Source organism: Cyprinus carpio, chromosome B19, assembly GCF_018340385.1.
Source record: "Cyprinus carpio isolate SPL01 chromosome B19, ASM1834038v1, whole genome shotgun sequence".
Taxonomy (NCBI): domain Eukaryota; kingdom Metazoa; phylum Chordata; class Actinopteri; order Cypriniformes; family Cyprinidae; genus Cyprinus; species Cyprinus carpio.
Genome location: NC_056615.1, coordinates 17,114,580 through 17,137,457, shown reverse-complemented (window position 1 = coordinate 17,137,457; position 22,878 = coordinate 17,114,580). Strand labels below are relative to the sequence as shown.

The 22,878-nt window shown below is 36.4% G+C and overlaps 1 protein-coding gene across 1 annotated transcript in view; it reads left to right on the top strand.

Moving 5' to 3' along the window:
- The first annotated feature begins 1,338 nt into the window (after window positions 1-1,338).
- The window catches only part of LOC109094683 (angiopoietin-1), a 141,725-nt gene continuing 120,185 nt past the window's right edge, over window positions 1,339-22,878 (top strand). Inside the window, exon 1 of the mRNA XM_042744741.1 lies at window positions 1,339-1,443. The gene's annotated coding sequence lies outside the window, so the exon portion shown is untranslated. The remainder of the gene's footprint in view (window positions 1,444-22,878) is intronic.

The window sequence follows — 22,878 nt, the reverse complement described above, 5'->3', positions numbered from 1 at the left end:
TTCATGCATTCCTCTCCTCTTCAAAAGCATTCCTGAGACCGTCCTTTAGCCATTCACCGTGCTCCAGTCCTGCTTCTGCTGTGTGGCCCTTTTGGCAAACACAAGAACTTGTTGGTGAACCAGTTTTTGAGAAGAGAAGGTGGTTGGATGCCTGGTGTTGCTATGTTGGGTACAGTAGGCTACTCAAGCAACTTTGAGTGTGAATAAAGGATAAGGGAAGATGTTATCCACCTCACAGCTCTGCTTTTTGGGGCAAACTAATCTTTCTTTTTTCTTTCCCATTCTCTGTGGAAAGGTCACCCCGCAAAATGGCTGCCTCTTCCATTTTAAAAAGATTTTAAACAATATATCATACAAAAAAAAAGTCTTGAAGTGTAAATTAGTCATTTTGTTCCATCTTAAGCTAAATTGAAACATGCATGATAATGTATGCTGAAAGATACTTTTGCTTTTAAAAGAAATAACAGGAGTGACAGTTTTACAGGTCATTTAGCCAATATTGTTTTTTTTTATATAATGCAAATATATTTTGGAATATATATTATATTTAAATATATATCATATATTAGTGTTATATAATCTACACATTTATTAATAGATTTTAATATATTATTAATTAGCTAATTTTATTTTGTATAATGTAAATATATTTTTGATATACTTTACATATTTAAGAAATGTGTGTGTGTATATTACAAAAATAAGCTAGTCCCAGACTAAAATGCATGTTTGAGCTATCTCAACTGAAAATATCCTGCTCTGACATATCTTAAAATGTGTGAGTGTCATTGTTCTGTGTCAAGATGTACACCTGTAATGTTTTCTTCTAAGGCATTTTTTGTAAAAGTTGTTCAACTATCTTAATTTAACTGAGGCCTAGTCCTGTCTTAAACTAAGCTCCGTTTGTGAAACCGAGCCTAAATTTATTAGTAATATGTATAGCTTTATTACTAAATATATTGAAATACAATTAAAATATATTTAGTAATAAAGCTATACATATTACTAATAAATTTAGGCTCGGTTTCACAAACGGGGCTTAGTTTAAGACAGGACTAGGCCTCAGTTAAATTAAGATAGTTGAACAACAATAAAATATATAACTTTATGTATAAATGTATTTTTATGCATAAATGCAAACAAAATAATCTCAAGACAGACATGAACTAAATCCCCACCCGGGTTCTCAGTTTTAAAATGGGTGGAGTTACCGCCAATTGGGTACAATTTGATTGGCCAACCTAGTAAAGCTAATTCCACACAGATGCGTCTTTGTTCCTTTACCCTCTGTGTGTGAGGAAAGGCGTGTAGGGCGTGTTCTCTTCAGACGTACAGCATCTCCGGCGTTCCTGTCTGCAATATGACTCGTTCCTTGATTTAATTAAGCACGATGGTCTCGTCTGGTTACCAGCGCGACTTTGATGCCTGTGGCACAGATTGCAGGTGAGCAGGGGAACCGGGAATTCGCCATGCGCACATGCAAACACTCGCGCGCTCTCACTCACAATCAACACTGTAATCCGACTTCCGTGGCCGTCGTTGCCCCCGGTGACAGCATTCTGTTATCTCAACAAAGTGAGCCTGTGGGCAATTTTCAGAGACCACGCACCCTATCAGCCTTCTCTCTTTACTGCATTCCTTTTAACTTTCCCGATTGCCATGCGGTGTATTTATGCTAAATATATACGTCTCAAGATTAAGATATACATATTCCTACAATTTAATTTATGGATCCTATATAATTTTCTTTAATATAAGTGTTTTTTAGTACAGTTAATTATTATTATTATTATTTTGGTTAGTTCAGGTTGTAAAATGTGGTGTGATAACCCCCCCCCCCACCATTTATGAATTATTCATTCATGATATATGTAAAAGAATTTTACTAAAACACAAACACACACACACACACACATTGACATATTGATCTCATTACTTTTTACCTGATTAAACAACATGAGTGATTAATTAATTTGTTTGTTTGTTTATTATTTTAAATGACAGAAGTCCATACAAAATCCTCCATTATGTTATTTCTGCGTCATTGCACATGCGCAGTCCTTTCAGTTTCGTGTTCAATCCGATCGAGTGTTTACATGCACTCTTAAAGGGGTCATATGATGCTGCTAAAAAGAACATTATTTTGTGTAATGAAATGTTTATGCGGTTTATGAGGTTCAAAAAACAAATTATTTTCCACATGATGTACATTGTTGTTTCTCCTCTATGCCCCGCCTTCTGAAACGCATCATTTTTTTACAAAGCTCTTTGGCCTGTAAAGCGAGGTGTGCTCTGATTGGCCAGCTGTCCAGGGCGTTGTGATTGGATGAATGTTTCAAGTGTCTGACAGAAAATTTTACGCACCTCAACATATACTGTTATGGCATGTCCCGGTCACAACACCGGCATGACAGGACAAAAACAATAAACCCATTACAAATGAGGCAGTTGTTGCATCCAGTGGGGATATAATTACTGATTATAATGACTTATACTGTCTTTTTACGTGTTGCGTTGCATATCGCGCCGTGTAAACATAAAGCCATGTCTGCATTTGTGATCGGAGAAACGACAAACAACAAGTGCTACTCTACACTGCTCAAAATTCACGTTTGAATCATCAGTGGCAAATCCTTTACATATGTAAACCTAGTTACATACCTTGCAAAGAGTGAGGAACAGCTGGGGGCTTGAGTAAGGAACGGCCCACGGCTTCAGTGAGGAACAGCCGGGGGCTTGAGTAAGGAACGGCCCACGGCTTCAGTGAGGAACAGCCGGGGGCTTGAGTAAGGAACGGCCCACGGATTCGACGAAGGAGCAGCCGGGGCTTGGAGCAACCACATGTGATGACCCCGGGCTGGACTCCGCTTCGTCCACGGTGAGTGCGAAGTTGATGTTTTTCCTCAGCGACCAGCACGAATCAGCTCTAGGCATGACGAAGCGGATATCATGCTCTTTTGGAAGGCTAACCAAAGTAGTTTCACTTTCACAATGAAACACATAGCTTCTCCATGAAATGGCGCAAGCGGCAACAGCGAGAATAAAAGGTACGCCTTTATTTCTGTGAACATTTGGGCAAATCTTCCAACATAGTGACATAGAGATGTGGGGACGTGTTAGAACAAGCCATTTTAGGGTGAGTGGACAAGTCTTAACTTCTATAAAGAATATCTCTTTGGATTTGAGAGTTTAGTCTTTGCAACTTTACAGATCTTCTTTATGCACCAAGAGCTTGTAACACTCCAAAGAGAAAGGAAAAATTTAAATCGCATCATATGACCCCTTTCCTCACATTAGAAGAGGAAAAAACCACCCCCTTCAATCCAATCTAAATTTCATTCCGATCGAGCTCAATCAGATCGATTAAGGTGTTTACATGAAGGCTTTTCAGTCCGATTAATCCGATTACAAATTATTTGGTTGCATGGAAACGTAGCCATTGAGCCATATATGCTAATATGCCTATATGGCAATTATTGTTTGAGTCTTAATTACAGTCGCTCCATTCATGTCTCATCCATGTTCGCTCACTCAAATGTGCTTTGTAGGGCTCCTAAACTGTATGGTTGCATTGTCTCATTTTGGAGGATAGAAGTTTATGCTTGAGGCCTGAATAAAAGAGATACATTTACACTTGGATGAGTAGATTCTTGTATGCATCTCTTTTTCTTTCTTGGCTACTTTTCAGTCAATAAAAACACAAGTGACTAAGAGTAAATCCTCCCTACAAATGGGTTGTTTACAGATGTTTTTACTTGTTAAAGTAGAAATATGCAGTTTTAATATTTTATATCACTTTTTTTTTTTTTGGACGATACTGTTGGTGGCTTGTGTTTGAAACAAAGATTTAACAGTCATAATTCCAGCAACTGGTGTCAGTAGCGTCAGGCAATCTGTTAACTATCAGGTCCGGTTTGGTCTGCTGCATTGATCTGTTTGGCTGCGATTGCAATATGTTGTCCTTTAACCTCAAGCCACAGGTAGCTGTGATCATTTGCGTGGATAATGCTAGTGGGAAAAAAGCAGGTCACAGAACAGTGCATCAATAACAGCAGGGATCAGGTCTTCTCTGGTGCAGACAGCATGTGGAGAGAAAGCTATCTTAAAGGGTTTCAGACTAGATAAAATCCAGCCTCAATGATTTTCCCTCCTTCCGACTCAGCCATTATTGTGTGGCTTCATGAGGCAATTTAAAGGGTCTGGATCTTTGAATGAATGATTGATCCGAAAAAGTTTCCATAAAATGTATTCAAAGTTGAATTCCAGGATTAGTTTACTAGCTGCTACGTTGGGGATAAACAAATGTTTTAAGAATAATTCAATAAATAAATAATAAATTAATACTTTTGGAGTAGTAGTTTTTTTTTTGTGTGTGTATATATATATATATATATATATATATATATATATATATATATATATATATATATTATATATATATATCATATATATATATATATATATATATTAATAATATTATTATTATTATTATTATTATTATTATTATTATTTATACAAAAATATTGAATTAAAAATAAGAGAATCTTGTATTAAATATTCTGTAAATAAAAAAAAGTAATTAATTTTTATGGAGTAGTTATATATATTTTTTTATTTTCCACTGTAAAAGAAAAATACAGCAATATAAATTTATATAAATAACTGGTGTGTACTTCTGCGGTGCGTATAGCCAATCAGAAAATCTTCACACGTAAAAATGTATTGCATTTATTCATGTTTTGTGCCTAGGGTTTCTGAGACTCCAAACAGAAGTAATGTAACAATTTTCATGCAGAAAGTTTTATGCGTGTTATCAAGTTGAAATTACGTTTATAGTCAGTTCTTATAAGATTATGAAAAGTCACAAAGTATCAACCCATTCCTGAAATGCTAAGTACTTTTTTCGAGCTATTGAAATGCCCTTGAGGCTTCTAGTTCTTATGTACCTTTCCTTCAAATGACACTGAAAACCTTGAGGATGGATTTGCTTATCTGTCTCTACTCTTGATTTTCTTCACTATCTCAATATATGACCTGTCTTTCAACGTGCTTAGACTTTAATTTGGACCTCATCCAACCAGCATCTCTCTTTGTGAATTGTCAGTCCTTCTCCATACAATTCATTTTAAGGTTTGCTAGGTAGACAACGTCTAATCAGCGTTTCAGAATATCACATTAACACTCATTCTAACAAGTGCAGACACATCTGTGATGTGTGTATAGTCACAAAGAGAGGTTTGAAAAATGTGGGACCTCAGGATAATCAGTGTTTCTGTTAGTCACAAACGTGTTTCACAGCTTTTGATTTACGTCAGTCATTGATGAGATCATTACAGGTGTGGCGCTAAAATTGTTCATCTTCCTGTATGGATTAAACTAATATTACTAACTTGTTATAGCTCACAGTTTTGAAAGCCAACAACAACATCTATTGTCAGTTTCGTCAAAAACAAAATTAACAGGCAGAAAAAAATAAATTGGTAATATCTGTGGTCAAGCAGCTAGGGATTTTGTGTACCAAGGTGATTTTCTCAAAAGGATCCTTCTTTAAAGTATATTCAGTACATAATATCTAAGGCAACAGAAGTTGTTTTGAAGTGAAGTGAGAAAACACTCTCTTCTTCAGGAATCCTCCGAGAGCGTTGGGTATCTCCTCAATCTTGTTTCCCACCGGGAAAGTGAATAATGTTCCAGGTTGCTTTGTATTTTCTATGCCTTTCTTCATGAAAGCTTTTCGCACCTTTGAGCTTAATCAAAAATGCATCAACACCTTGTATGTCTCACGCTGATATGTTAACGCATACATGGCATATTGCTTTTGAAGAACATTAGATGTCTTTGATGCCTATGAGTTCAATATTGAACCTGTTTGTGAGCATTAGATATTAGTCTTTACCTCAAGATGAATCTGAATATTTCATTACCTCAGAAAAAGCCTCATGAGTGTTTCCACAATAACATCAGCATTAATATGTGTGCATTATATTATTGAAACTGAAATGTTATATCAGATGTGTAGTTGTGCACACACACACTCGTATGTATGTATGTATGTCTGTCTGTCTATATATGTGTGTGTGTGTGTGTGTGTGTGTGTGTATGTACTAAATTTAAATCATTATATAATATTTTCTTTAAGTATCATCTTTAATTTGATCTAACCAGGCCAGATTTGTCCATTTTTAATCACTATAATTTGACTATGCAACAAAATTAAAATCTGGGGTCACAGAGTTGTTCCCACATCTGATGAGCAAAAGTTGGGATGAAAACATTTGCTTGATCACTGAAGTGCAGATGATCATCTTAAAACTGACAAAATAACATCTAACCAACGTCAAACTTAATATGACAAAATCCCACGATAATCCCTCCTACGCTCTGAAGTCACTAAGTGTTTTATAGCCTGACAGCGATGTCATCACTTAAGCCACTTGAAAGCCAACTGCGCTGACTGTTTATGTGCACATGTGAGGAAATGAGACCCCCAGATGTTGTAAAACCTCAAGAAAGGCTCCCATCAGCTCCTAGGGTCCCAGGCAGACTTTACTCTAATGACTTAACATAGATGTGCTATGTATAGTCTAAGAGAGCCAGAGAAAAACGTGCACAAACAGCAGGATTTAGCTTTGGTTTCCTTAATGCGTTTCCTGTTCTACTGGCCCCAGACGTTCTGCTGGAATGGAGAGGAGGGGCCGCGTCGCCCAGCACTCTCTTGCTGCATAATTTGGTGCTAATGGCCAAGTGTCTTTTTATGGGCTGCTACAAACAGCCACTTGAATTTTACTAGGCGCAATTTTGCATGCCTGTGTGTGTCTTATGAGCGCTAATGGCAAATCTGACCTTTGACTAGTTTTATTTAACAGTACACATCCAGATTAGAAAAAAAAAAAACTGATTAAGGCGAACATTCATTTGTGAAATACATTTAACAGTTATGATTTCAATGGTACAACCACACGAGACTAATGTAATGGGAAGAATAACTATAACATAAGATCTAAACTCTAATCTCTACATGACAATGATGTAAATAAACTGTGAAAAATATGATTCAAAAGGACCACTGATTGTGTAACACGTCTGTTCAACCTTAACAGATTATATGGTCAGCTATTAAATATATTAAATTTTGCGCCGCAGCCCGCACAGTTCCCTTATACCAGATAATCACTCTCCAAATATATAATACTCTACTAGGAACACAACTACGCAACTACAACTTATGCAATAAGACTTATTTGTTCCCTATTTTTTTCCTTCAGCATTTCAGTTGAAAGGACTTAAAGGGATAGTTCACTCAAAAATGAAAATCACCCCATGATATACTCACCCTCAAGCCATCCTAGGTGTATGTGACTTTCTTCTTTCAGACAAATACAGTCAAAGTTATATTAAAAATGTCCTGGCTCTTCCAAGCTTTTATAATGGCAGTGAATTGGGGTAGAGATTTTAAAGCCCAAAAAAATGCATACATCCATCATAAAAAGTGCTCCATATGGCTCCATGGACATGCTTCCACGTTTGTCACTTCTCACTGGCGCTTACGCTATGTCACAAAAGAACAGTTTTGAACTTGTTTCAGTTGTTTTCTATTAGAGAATATTATTGTAATCTTCAGCCAGGACATCATCCATTAATTTTACAGACATTTCCATAAAATCTAAAACACAATGAAATGCAATACAAAACTTAAAATGGTAAAACACCTGTAAAGGATCAATGCGGAAAATTCCTTGTGCCCTAAGATTTAAGATTTTTTAAAGAGTTTATTTCACAACTATTTAAAAGTACATATAAATTACACAATTACAATTTTAAACAGTGATGTTATACACATTAGTCAAAATGTTGAGTCATGGTGCTCATTTTGATGACACGGGTTGAAGTCTAGCCTGTGATGTGTCATGATCCCATCCCAGTCTTTTTCAACAATAACTTCCTGTCACTTTCCACAAGAGACTAAAAGGACTGCATTGTATAAAAAGTAAATACAAAATCCCTGCATACACATCGACAGACCACAAAAATGGACTTACTAGTCTGAAAAATAATTTCAAAGCCAAACCTCACGGATTCTTGGGATTTCATATACCAAAACCACACACTAAACTCAACTCTACAGGGGACACGCAAACCTTTATTGCTCTCTCTCTCTGATTTGCCCTGATGCACCTTGGTATTAGGAGAATACACACTGGTATTAGAGTGAAGTTCTTCATATAGTTCCTCACGATTCCTTTCTCATTCTCTCATCCCCGCTGTCTCCCTTTGTCATCTCTCTCTATCTCTCTTCCATCCGTGTTTTTGTCCTTTAATTCATCTTTATCCATTCTCTTAGAACGAAGCACTTTTTAATGAAGAGAGAGCTTGGTGACTCCACTCACCCCATTATAGGGACCACACAGCCCCACTGGATAGAAAATCAAACCCATACAATTAAATGTCAGTGACTGAATGTCACATTATAGAGTCACCTGAAGTGCCCTGAGAATCAGAACTGCATAATGCTTCGTATTATTGCAATTTTGATAGAAAAAAAAAATGTAATTGCTTTGAATTCACATAATAGTTCTTTTTGTAACAAGACTAAAATCCTCCCATCTGAAGCTGTGGCAGACAGTGTTTCATGTGTGGGTGGATTCATTTTATTTTCATTTTACCTGAATGTTTGTGTGTTTCAAAGGAAATATTACTAATGATTCATTTAGAAGGGAAGCAGGTAAATGGTATATATACTAAATATATAATATATATATATTATTTATTTATTTATATAAGACAAATGGCAGGTTACTCTACTACACTGATGGTTGCAAGCAAAGATTAAGTGTGTGTAATGTGCCAGTATTAAAATCCATGCTAAACTGATCATTATTTTCATGATATAGCTAATATAAAATGCTAACAATTAAAATCAATTGCTATGTGAATGTAGGTGTCACACCATTATAAAGTACAGTATGAAAATGAATATATATTTTGAAAATAAATAAATTTTTAAAATATAATGAAAAATTTGCTAAAAATTACATTTATTATTAAACTTGGATGATGGCAATGATGATTAAAATGTGAAAATATGTAGAAATTGTAATGTACAATCAAAGTGAAGTGAATCAAAGTCACCTGAAAATTTTAATTGTCATTGTTTGCTCACCCTCATGTTGTTCCAAACCTGTATGACTGACTTTCTACTGTGGAACACAAATTAAGATATTTTAAAAACTACATTAGTATATACAGTCAGTGGGGGTCAGTGAGGACCAAAACAACACTGCCTTTCATTATATATGTTACCACTACGTTTCATGAGTCGAATGTGTTTTTGTGCTCAAATGTTATTGAGGTGAAATTGTCTTCAATTCCATGAATTCCCACACTGATGTCACTGAATGATTTCCACTAATTTATTCTCCACTCGCATACAGTGTTTAGGGAGCCAATCTCAGTGTCTGTTTGTGTGTCAGAGTCACACTCTCAAAAGAATTAAAAAGGGGTTCTCAGGAATTGGACAGATTATCACATACTGAGAATGCATCTAATCTAAAGGGATTTCTTTTCATTAATACTGTGCTGCTCTTTTTGTTCCTCTTATCTCACATACTCTGGCCCACACACGAACAAGCGTACTAAACAGTTAACTCAAATAAAGATTAATCCATGTGATTAATGTTTAAACTGTATGAGGCAGGGCCAGATCCTCACCCTGGACTGACTCAGTGACCACAGTCTCGCCCCGGAAAAAAGACATGAACCAACAGGAGTCTAAACGCAAGAATGAATTTAGTCACCGCAAGGTGAGGCTGAAACCAAGGCACATTTTTCCTTCATAAATTTTAAAATGCAAGAGAAAATTTCAGGAAAAACCACGTGTCCCTATGTTACTTAAAACTGAACAAATATAATTAGGATTCTCTCTCTCTCTCTTTATACATTTTGAATAATGCTGAAATTATAAAGATTGAAAGTTGTATATCCAAGACTAACCCTACAGACTAACTATTACATAAATCAAATAATTCTGTTATGACATCATCCTTTCAGGAAATGAAACACTTTTTATGATTTCATATTATGTTTTTATGTTTGTTTCAGCAGAAGGTGAAAACACTTTTACCATGATTTTTATATAGCAAACTGTAGCAAATAGTTCTATTACTAGTGAAAATGCTCTAAAGTCATTTCAGAGTAGAAGAGATGTCAAAATTGTCATATATATATATATATATATATATATAATATATATATATTTATTATTATTATTATTATTATTATTATTATTATTATTATTAGTCACTGTTTTGTTTGCCTATATTGAAACTTTGGGGAAGGCAAGTATATTAATACAGCACATTTCATACACAATTCAAAGTGCTTTACATAAAAATAATTAAAATAATCATAAAAGTAATCACAGCAATAAATAATGAATGATTTAAAAATTAATTTAAAATGAATCAAGAGTTGAGAATAAAAGATAATGATGCATAAAATACAGTGCAATCAGTTCGGATATAACTTTAGAAATATTACACTACTGTTCTTTAAGATTTTTAAATGTTTCTGAAATAACTTTCTTATGCTAACGAAGGCTGCATTTATTTGATTTAAAATATTATAAATCAGTATTGTTGTGAAAATATATAAAATGAGAAAACTTTGATGGTAAAGTTGAATTTTCATTATCATTGCTCCAGTCTTCAGTGTCACATGATCCTTCAGCTTAAGAAATATTTCCTATTATTGGCAATGTTGTTAAACGGTCTGCTTAATATTTTTGCAAAAACCATGATATATATATATATATATATATATATATATATATATATATATATATATATATATATATTATATAGATATATATATATATTTTCAGGATTCTTTGATGAAAGTTCAAAATAGGGTTGTCGCGATATAACGGTATTGACGATAACCGTGATATTCAAAGCAACAATTATCACTATAATTTAGTGTGTGACGATATACCGCATTATTTAAAATGAACTGCTCTCTTATGATAACACCACATGTAAATACTCCAGTGCCAGTACCTGGTTGAGCTCCCAGGTGGCAGTATTGTGCCTTAACGCTGACACCTGTCACACAAGAAGAAGAGCAGCACTTGCAGCTACTGTTCATCAGAGTAAGTTGCCATTATTTTACTAGTCATAGAATGGGAAACGTTATATTAACCTGTTAACAGCGGTTTTCTGTGTTCATATATTTAAGTAAAAGGTGATTATTTTAATAAGTACCGCGTTTTCTTTACTCGTCTTATTTTTGTTTTTGCAATTAATATGGCCTGTGCCTAGTAACACTGTCTTTGTTCAAATCTATTAACAGTTACACGATTAAAACTGATCTTGAAAAACTGAGCAACCACATTGCTAGATTAAACTTGTAAAATGTTAAGTTGGTCTCAGTGCCATGCACTTAATGCCTCATCTGTGGTCATTCTTACCTTAGTTAACATATATAAATAACTTAAATAATAATGAACACTATTTCCACAGCATTTATTAATATTAGTTCATATTAATTTCAGCATTTACTTATGCATTATTAAAATCACAAGTTGTGTTTGTAAACATTATGAACTAACATGAACGATGAACGATTTTTATTAACATTAACAAAGATTAATAAATTGTGTAATAAATTAATTGTTCATTGTTCATGTTAGTTAATACATTAATGTTAACAAATGACATCTTATTGTAAAGTGTTATTAATATTTATTCATCATTCTGTTGAACTTGACAGTATTTTCTCTCTTGTTATATCATAGGAGCTTCAAAGAAGACGGAGAAAGCCAGAGTCTTGTGCCCTGCGTTTATTAGTATCCTTATGTTCGTTGGGTGAAAAAGAAAAACCTGATAAACAAAGTAAAAAATAATTTGACTGATATCTTCCCCCCCACAAGGTTTCTATAGATATCACAATATATCAAAATCGTGAATTCTTATGGCCACAATAACCGTGATATGAAAAATCTAATATCGTGACAGCCCTAGTTCAAAAGAACAGCATTTATTTGAAATTGAAATCTTTTGTAAGATTATAAATGTCTTTACTGTCATTTTTGATCAATTTAATTCATCCTTGCTCAATAAAAGTATTAATTTCTTTTTTTATATATATATTTCTGACCTGAAGGGTTTGAACAGTAGTGTATGTGAAACATTCATCCCAATTATGCTGACAGTTGAAAGAGATACAAGAGATGAAAAATCAGGAGAAGTGAAAATGAAAGGGGTCTCAAAAACACATTACGTAAATCAGCAGTCAACTAAGCTGGATTACATGATGCTCTCATATTCACATTGCTACATGTGTGAAGCTATTCAGCCTTCGTCCTGCTTTTAAAAAATATCATACACTCACAAACACACACAGCACAGAAGACCACCTGACCACTACAGTCACCTTCAAATTAGAGCGTACCGACTAAGAGCTACTCTGAAGGTCTCTGAAAATTGTTGGTTTCTGGGAAAAACAATGTGTGACGTGATCCTTCACTTTTATTAGTCCCTTGCAACCCTTCACAAATGCACACACAGGTTTATAGGTTGCTGTTTTCACAGACAGGTGGTGATTTGAGTGCATGTGAGTGTGTTTTGCACAGTCGGGGACAATTTTGCTGCTGACCGTGTTTGTGTGAATTGCTTGAAGGCAAAGTGGATGGTTAACTGGTGTAGTAGCAGTGATTTTCAGGACACTAACAGGTGGTTTGGCTGACCACCCCATCACACACACTCTCTCTCCCGCAGAGAGGGACAGAAAGTGGTCTTATAGCAGTTTGTCAGCCTGGGTATTTAATCCAGTACAAAAAGCTGTGTGTACAGTGACAGCATGTCACAGCTGCTTACACACACACACACACACGAGCCTGATGTGCACAGCCAGATTTATTGAGAAAGAAAGGGTTTATTTTATGGTCCTTGAAAAAACATGTTAATAACCGCTATGAAATTCAGGTATTAAATGTGTAACTCTGACACAGTTTTGTATGTCCCTTTAAAAAAGTACTGTATTGGAACTTGGAAGACCCTTTTCACTTTGGAGCTTTTCGAAAAAAAGATAGATATATATTAGAAAAATGCAAATATACCCTTAACTGTGATTCATCAAGAACAACTTAATTATTTTTTTTTTTTTATCATTTTAAGGCATACTCTAAAATAAAAAGTTAACCTGTACGATTGTACACTACTTGTATGTTAATTTAAACAAATTTTGTGACGCAGATCATGTTAATGTAATTTGTAATGAAAACTGTGTTCACTAAACCAGGATTCATCAAGTGCGTTTTTTTGTGTAACTTAATAAAGTTTTCATTTTAAAATTATTTAAAATAACAAAAATAATTTAAAATAATATTAATTGAAATAATTTTGAGTTGTGACATACTGTAAAATGAAAAGTAAATATTTATGATTGTACACTACCTGTATGTTATTCATTTAAATCAATTTGTGATACAGATCATGTTAATGTAATTTGTAATGAAAATTGTAAATCTAAATCAGGATTCATCAAGTGCATTTTTTGTTTGTTTTGTGTAACTTAATTGTAAATTTTCAAAATATTTAAAATAAATACAATTAAATTAATTTTTTATTAAATTAATTAAATTAAAATAAACTGCAATAAAATAAAACATGATTCATTAATTGCATTTTTGTGTAACTTAATAATTTAACTTCATTAATAAATAATTGTAAAATTAAAATAATATTTTTCTTTTTTTAAAAATAGTTATATAATATTTACAATAATATAATAATTGAAAAAAAGATTTGGTCCCATGTAAGAAAATTTATTTTGACAAACATAATAAACTTGAACATACTAGATTAAATTAATTTTACTTAAACCAACTAAATTGTGTTGATTCAACTAAATTAAATTGTGTGTAAAAACTTGACAAAAAAAGTTAATGAATTTATTTTTTGAGTGTAACACTACTAAGCAAATCTGTGATCATGTTAATATAATTTATAATAAATTGCGTCTACCATTTCTTCACTAATAGTCTTGGAGCCTGATGTTTATCAGGCTCACATTAGCAGCACCTCGTTTCCACTGCAAGCTCCTCAGCTCAAGCCCCCGACAGCATTGACCTGGCCCATAATCCATCATTGTCTGCAGCTCTGCCTCAGCTGACCAGTGCACCCGATGCCAGCAGAAAGCTCTAGTAGCACAGACTTTCCTAACATCACAACAAGAAGGGCTCCAGCTCTCACAGGCTGTTGTGACACATGACAGATGACTCTATGCAATTTATGAGAGGATAACAGCTGTGGCAAAGTGATGTGGAGATAGTGAGCTCAACCATGAAATTTGCTCCTTCCTAGTCTCTCTCTTGCTCTTATCTGAAGCACACATGTGTGCCTGCATCTCTAAAATAAGGGACATCCAAACACACTATAACCGTTTCTGATTTAACTAAACCCAAAACCAGTCATACAACTTATTTATAAAAGGAAACCTACTGCAATAACATAATCCGTTTAACAAAGCATAAACATAAATCAGAGACTCTCATTGAATGCATGCAATATTGGTAATTTATATTTAGTAAAAAAAAAAAACATTCAAGTAAGCATAACAATAGTTATTTCATTTTGACATTTCATCCAAATTATTCACACCAAATCAAAACACACAAAAAGAACAAAAATGTAAATAAAATTCAAGACCGATCAATATCCATGAATGATGAATTAAGTGTAAAGGAGTACAGTAAATAAAGTCTTATTTGAATTGCATTCAAGTTCTCACAATGTCCAGTACATCTTCCAGCCAATTGACAGTCTTTATCCATAAGCCTGCTGTACTCAAAGTGCATAAAAGATCCGTATAAAGGTGATACTCGAATAATGGGTTGAAGAGCTTCCTCCACCCTCTTCATCTCAAGGACCATAATCCACCAGATAACACAAAACATCCTTCTACAAAAATCATACTAAATAAACAGTCCAAATAATATCATTCAAACACATCCAAAACCAACTGAAAAGATTTTAATTTCATACTAGTGATGTTCGGTTCTTGAACGAATCGTTCTTTTGAGACGGTTTTCATGAAGTAACCATTCGAGCCGGTTCACAAATCAAACTTTAGTTATGGTTTGATGACGCAGGACGCACAGCCAAAGTAGCACGTCTAACTCAAAAAGAACCGATTGAGCCGGTTCAACCGACTGGCGAAGTTTGCCGAGGATTACCGAAGATTCTGATGAGTGAGTGGACGAGCCCTAAAACAGGTTTGTGACTGTTAGGCCCTGTCCCAAATGGAACACTTCATGTGCACTTCTTATGGACTTACAATGGCCTCTGTGTGCGCATGTCCATTAAGTCCACAAGACCGTATGTTGTCCCATTTGTCATTTTAGCGTTACGAATGGTGCTCGTGAGCGCCCCCTTTGCTGCCATTATGTACCCTCAATCTGCACTGGTGCGAGCTCCGCAGCAGACTTCTACCCAGCAGTCAAAGCGGCATTACTTCACGAAAGTGCGGACTCAGAGGAAGACCGCGAGAGTTTAGGGTGCCATTTTGGACGGAGCTAAATGCTCTCTCAAAATGGCTGCACCATGAGGGCTCAGTTCTGGCTAGTGGCTGCTCATCCAAACATTCCCTGTCTTTTTCTCATTTGCTTTATCTCAACATCTTTCTCTCTCACTTCCAAACAAGCTTATTTATCTCCTGCCATCTTTCCCTCTGTCTTTCTCGGTGTATGGACAGATTAGCAAGCTTCTTCTCCACAAGGCTTTTCAGCGAGAAAGACTGCCAGAGAATTGATTCATGGACCAATACTGAATCAGCCAGTAGGCTACTTTGGACTAGCTTTGTTTCATCTGACTAATTAAAAACAAGCGATCAAAATAATTATGACTTAATTAGCACTATACTGGATTACATGCATCAGCGTCGAAGGGCTAATGAGCCAAACCTCAAATTTAATGACAACATTAATCTTTTATTCTTTGCTCCGCATTAGCCGTACCCCAAAGTTTAGTTCCATTTCCCGTGGAACGACTGAGGCCTTAAATCACACAGCTATTGGAAAACCTACGGTGTACAGAAAAACAATGGCCTGTTTTAAATGGCTGTTTAATTAAAAACAAGGATCACATTTAAACAGGTCATTTTCATTTTCTGAAAGGGCGTTATGCTATTTGAGTAATAGTGCGACTGTTTATTTGCAGTCTGAACTGCAGGTGTACAGTAGTTTGTGCAGCTGTGATATTAAACTTTACAAGCCTTATAATTGGATCTCCCTTAACTCACCTTAGCTGACTAAATGCTGATTGACCAGATTCATTATTTAGGGTCAAATGTATAAAACTGTGTGTTTTATAACTTTCCAATCCATTGAGTACCTCAAATCATGGTGAAATTGCTACTTGTAAAATACATTACAGGTGGTAATGACCTAAACATGAGGTGGCTGTTGAGCTAGAGCTGGTTTATGGGTTGTGGTGGGCTGATTGCTGGCTACTGGCTCCAAATTCTGCCCAAGTTTTTGCTGCTGCTGCCTGCTTGTTTACATCGAAGGATCGACATGCTCAAGTGGGATTGACCCTGAGCTCCTTCACTTCACTTCATGCTAAACACCAGTCCACTCCAGTGTCACGCAAACAACAAAGGCCCTGTTATGCAAACAGATGTTTCCTCAAGCTGCACTCCTGAATGCAGATTTAGCCTTGTTTTGGCTGTTTAGTGCATGTTAATGCTAATCCATGGCCACTAAAGCAATGCAAGAACCAGTGTTGAGGAAGCTACTTTATACTATCATTCAAAAGTTTGGAGTTGGTAAGATTTTTAATGTTTAAAAAAAAAAAAAAAAAAAATTCAGCCGGCTGCATTTATATGAAATACTGTAAATACAATGATATTGTGAAATATTATTATAATTTAAAATAAATGTTTTTTTTTTTTTTTTTTTTTTACATTTTCAAATATAATTTTAATTTATTCCTGTAATGGCAAAGCCGAATTTTCAGCAGCCATTACTCCAGTCTCATTCAGAAATAATTTTAATATGCTGATTTGGTGCTTGTCGATATTGAAAAACAGTTATGCTGCTTAATATATTTGTGAATGCTGTGATACATTTGTTTTCAGGATTCTTGGATGAATAGAAGGTTTAAAAGAACAGCAGTTATTAACAGCAGAAATCTTTTATAACATTATAAATGGTTACTGATCACTTTTTTGAATGACAGTACATATATGTGTAGTTTGAAACCGTATCCAAGCTATATATTATATACATATTTTTACTGAGCTGCATTAGGATGACAGATCAAAACATATCGGAAAAACCTAAAAACACCATAACTGAATTATCTAAAAAAAAAAAAAACTTTCTGAATATGCATACTTCAATACTATGGAGTATGCAAAAAGCAGTATATCAAATGAATAGTACTTCATGTCTGAATGTGCAGTACTGCATTCATAAAAAGGTAGAAAAAAAAAAAACTTACTATAAAAGATGGAGCTGACTGACTGAACATTTTAGTTATGGATTATGTATAGCCTCCTCCTTTCACCTCTCATCATCCCTCCTGATTTTCTGTAGCTCTTCTAAAGGCTCACATGGGCAGAATATGTTCCTGGATAAAAGAGGGACCCAAAAAGCCGAATGACACTATCAAAGCAGCATCAAATAAATTGAGGCGTCGTAGCTCTCGCTTCATCAAAGGGATTCTGTCCAACTCGATTCCTCGCGATGGGCTTGAAATGAACAACAAACACTGCCAATGATTTGACTCGTCTACCTTCTGACTCTTTCTCCTCCTCTGATTTTCCCTCTGCCTTTTGCCATCCCGACTCTCTATCTTGATTTACATTCCCAAGATGCGGCCAACAAATGCCGCTCCGTAATCTGTTGTGACGTTAGCTGTGCTTTGTTGTTTTATCTTGAAACTGACAGCTTGGCTATAAAGGTTCAATATGCAGTAATTGTTTTATGAATAACCATGAGCCATTTAAATAAAACTGCTTCATCGGAACTTGGTTATTTAATTTAATCCGTGTTTAATCCGCGGCTTCTCTGTAAAATGTTGTTTGCTGGCTTTTGCCGCTACGTGCTTGTCTGTCTTTGTCACGCGCACCAATACACTCATGGTTTATCTGAAATAGCACATTAAATCCTCTGCCTCACAAAACCTCACCTACCGCCCTTAAATTCACTCTTTTAGCCTTGCTTTTCACAGCACATCATCAACTTTCTCCCATCCTTGCTATTTTATAAGGCTGCCATAAAAAAGCATTACCAGGTGGGGCAGAGCAAGATTGAAAGCAAAATTTATATTAGAAAATAGCTGGAATTCTTTTGTCCCCTTTTTCACTGTCTTTTTGTTCTCTGCCTTGATCGCACGCCCTCCCGGCACGCCATATTGACAGCTCGCTGCGTCTGCGCTATATCAACGCTCAAAACCTGGGAACGTTTGTCAAATGTTCCCAACAAATGGAGCTTTGGTGGCAAACTCAGCCACTAGGCTTAAGACGAAGGCGCCGTGATACAAACTGAACCGGCGAATAGTTTGAAACACCCTGACAGATCTTTTTCTGCTATTATTCTGTACTTTCCCTTCTCTGCCCTAGACCAAGGAAAGGAATTACGCTGTTTTATAAGGCCCAAGGCCAAGTATACAATTATGGTGTGCGCTTAGTTAGGGTCTAAACTATATGTGAGTGTATGTGTGTGTGCTTATGTCAACACAAGAGTTTGTCTCTGTATGTATGTGTGTGATTTAATTGTGAATATAAATGTGTGTTTAGTGATTACTGTGTAATCTGATAAGGTGCATGCCGTGGGCTGGGGTGGGGGTGGTGGGGATGCAATAAAAATGAGTTATACATTGTAAAATGAAAAAGAGTTTGCTCATGCATGGTCGGTTATTGGAGTCTGGGTGTATTTGGTTGGGCAAAAGCCAGAATTAGGTTATAAGATCAAGGCACAGTCAAGTATGGGATCAGAGCTGAAACCTTAGACCTGGAGACTATACCAGTAGTGGTAGAAATCCAGGAAGTCTTAATAAAGCAGCTTCAAGGAAGAGTCACCTGAGCGACATTAAATATCAAACTCACACTTCACACTTTCAGGTTTAATACTTGTAACTGGTGAAATCAGAGTTTCCAAGTTTAAAATTGGACTTCAAAGTGGCATTCAGTTGCACTTTCCAAGTTGAATGTAATGCAGCATAAGTGGCCAATCAAACAGATTGCATTTTTACATTTTAATGCACTTTGGACGTCTCTTTGACCTTTTGCGTTTGCATCTTTTGCAGCATCTTGTGCATGACACAGCATTCTAAAAATGCGGTGGTCCTGTTAAAAGAAGCTCAACTTTAAAAATTAAATGCCTTTCTGGACCTTGTTTTTTTCCTCTCTCATTCCACTGTCCTGGGTCTCTCTTTTTTTCCAGTTCTGTAAGAAAGTCACATCGCAAGAAATAGTCGCATCACAAGATAAATAAAGTTGCACCTGAAAGATTTAAAATTACATTAGTCAGACTTGTAGATCTATAGTTGCAATTGAGGTGGAAACACACTCAAATATATGCTGGAACACCTGTAGACACACATACTGTACAGTAATAAAAATGAGCAGAGAGATCATTCCTATCAGCACAGAGTGAAACCACAGATATTTAAATGCTTACACACACACACTTCCTGTAGGAGTGCAAAGCAGATAGGTTAACACAGAAAGACAGCTGGCTGGAACATCAGTAGTGTGAGTGTTTGCTTGTGTGCACTGTACAGTTGTAAAGCCATTGACATGCTTCCAGAAAATCTGAGTAGTGTTGATTTCAGTATTAGTGTACAAAGTCCTACATGGTGTGTGTGAGTGTGTGAGTGCCAAGGGGGGGAACGGACACTCTCAGTTTGCGTAAACAGCAGCCTGGCCTAAAAAAAGTCCCTCTCCCTTCCAGACACATGATTGGCTGTTGTTTCCCACCCCATTTACGCTATCTTTGCTCTCTAGCTCTCTCTGTCCTTCAGCAATGGAGCTGAATTCATTTTGTCAGGTCATTCTGCAGTGAGCATTAGGAAAAAAACAAGTGTGTAAATCTGTTCAATAACCTGTAAAATGGAAGAAAAAGCATTTGACCATTCCAGAAAGACTTTTTTGCCACAGTTTCATTGTGTGGATTCATTTTTGTCTTCTTACAAAGCACTGGAGAATCATCTAATGTCTATATTTGCCGCCCATTGTCCCCATGGCTCTCTATGAACAAGGATTAAGCTGTTCTTGGATGTCTTATGATGTGAGGTTCAATGATGAATTAAAGTCTCAGCCTCATTCAAAGGGTAGAGGTAGGGCTGACTTGTTACATGTAAACTTTACAGTCTCTCGGCAGCTCAGGGAAGTCTGTGTTTACGTTGTGAGACCTGAGCCATTCATCCCACCTTCATAAAAGTCAAACCAGTCTGGCTTGTAGGGTATTTTTGAGACAGCGCAGAGCTGTGAGACCAATAAAAGATTACCTTTACCCTTTCTAACAGCTCAGACTTTAGGAATGTAGGCTCTTACACAGCCATCATTCCCAAAGTACAACAAATATCAGCCTACTATGTATTTACAGTGCTGACTTTGTGTGACATCATTCTCAGTCGAGCGTCACAGTGAGCCGTTTGTGGAGAAACTTGATTATAGACCGTTTCAACGGCAACAACATAAACAAATGTTACTGCGCATGGGCGCTTTTGTGGCCCTAACTTAACTTCCGGTAGACTTCCAAATAGAATCAATAACAACAGCCAAGTAGTCCCTCTAGAGTAGATTATTTTTGATAACAATTAAATATGTTTGCTGTGTAAATCAGACTTACTGAAAATGCTTTTTCATTCTCTGCCAGCAGGAGGTGCTTTAAAGTGGGAGAAACCATTTCCCCATTAACTGCTGTACACAAAGGGGCGCTGAGCTCACAAACGCTGCTTTATATAACATGCAAAATGAAATTAAAATGACATCGAAAATTTAATAGACTAGATTAAAGATAGTCTTCCTTCAGAAATACAGTGATATAAAAACATCCGCGCCTCGTTTTGATTTTTAAATGTGCAGTACGTGCTCATGTTTATTCAATGAAGCCTTTTGGAAAATCGGTCAGTTTTGATATTGTGAGTGCCACAAATAAATAAATGTATGGGAAACACATCCCACAGGACAACCACCTGAGCCCAACTTCAGTTTACTTATCACCTTAACTTTAACTGCGTTTGTAGATGGCGCAATAGCCAGACTGATAAACAAACACAGACCTGAAATTAACTTTGGGCCAGGCGCATACTTTTCACAAAAAAGTTGCAGCTTTCAAATAATTTTTATTTCTAAATTCAAACAATAAATGTTGCTGTTCAAAGGGGTCATGAACTAAGAAATCAAACTTCCCTTGATCTTTTGATATATAAGAGGCCATTGTACTATAAAAACATCCTATAAATTAAGCCTTGTGTATGCACCCCGACGTGCAAAACACGAGGCGTAAAAGCGTTATTTTTGTAAAAAATGCCTCTGGCTCGTTTTGTTAGTTTGATGCCGCGTTCCAGGCAACCCATAACCCGTGTTTTTTCAACCTTCTACCCGTGAAAGTGCACTGGAACAGCAGTCAAACCCGTGACTTCCAACCTGTGAACTCGTACTAGATCGATGTACTCCCAATTCCGTGCTCTGACGTCACATAGCCAGCGAAACAACAATGGCAGCCCCTACGGATAATATTGACCATGGATGCAGTGTTTATGCAAGTGGTACACGTTGAAAAATTGATTTTAGGACAATATAACGTTGCAATAAAATTAAAAATCTAGCTACAATTCCTTGCGCTCAGGAAGGTTGGCGTGACTTGCCTGGAACGCTACAAAGTCGTGAGTCGTGGTTTGAAGTCGTGACTTACGGGCTCAAAAACCTCCCTTGAAAGCAGGATGATGCGCCACGTTAAAAACCGGCTGACCAATGAGATTGGTGGTTTTGTTCACGTGCCTGGAGCATCTGAAGTTACAATAAAACACAACTTGGTGGCGCTCAAGCACAAAACGGTCTTGCCAAGTACATCTGATACCTAACGACGAAGACGAAGTAAGTAGACCAACCCAGCGTTCCATTCGGAAGAGCTCATCCCTATGCCCTAATCCCTTCAAAGGGTTTACCCTCCGGAGTGAGAGCTTCGAAGGGTTGAAGGATGTAGGGGACCAAACAACTGTTTCTTGAAGTGCCTTTTAAGGTCATCATCACGTGCCCACACAGAGGCGCCGTCATCATGCAAAGAATCTGCGCAAATGATCATGGGAGCCCGAAGTGTCCATCAGTTCAATCCTACATTCCGAAGTGCCCTTTTGAAATGGCCAGTTTTGAGCACTTCAGTTTTGAGCACTTCAGACCCTTCAATATGGCGGCCATGATTGTTTTCACTCCAAAGTGCCCTTTGGAGGGTGATATATCCCGTTTGGAACGCACCATAAGAAGATGCATCGAGGCAAGATCAATCTAGAGCTGCTGGTCTCATTGGTGTCTGAACATAAAAGGTTTTATGACAAACGCGACAGCGACTACAAAAATCTCAATAAGAGGGAGTTTTTATGGAGAGGAATTGCAGATCAAACAGGATTCGATGTGTACCGGGGTATTTCTGGTTTTCATTAAGCGCCATCTAATGTCAGGGAGGCTCATCGCCAGTGAAAATGAACACAAAATACGCATGAAAAAGTAGGTGATAAGTGTGCTCGATAATCATTCCGGTGTGTACGAGGCTTTAGTCTAAAAACAGCTTACACTGAAGCCAATCTGCCAAAATCACAGGTTGTGGAATGTGCCACTTTGATGTACACCGCCTCCACAGAGGAAGATCAATGC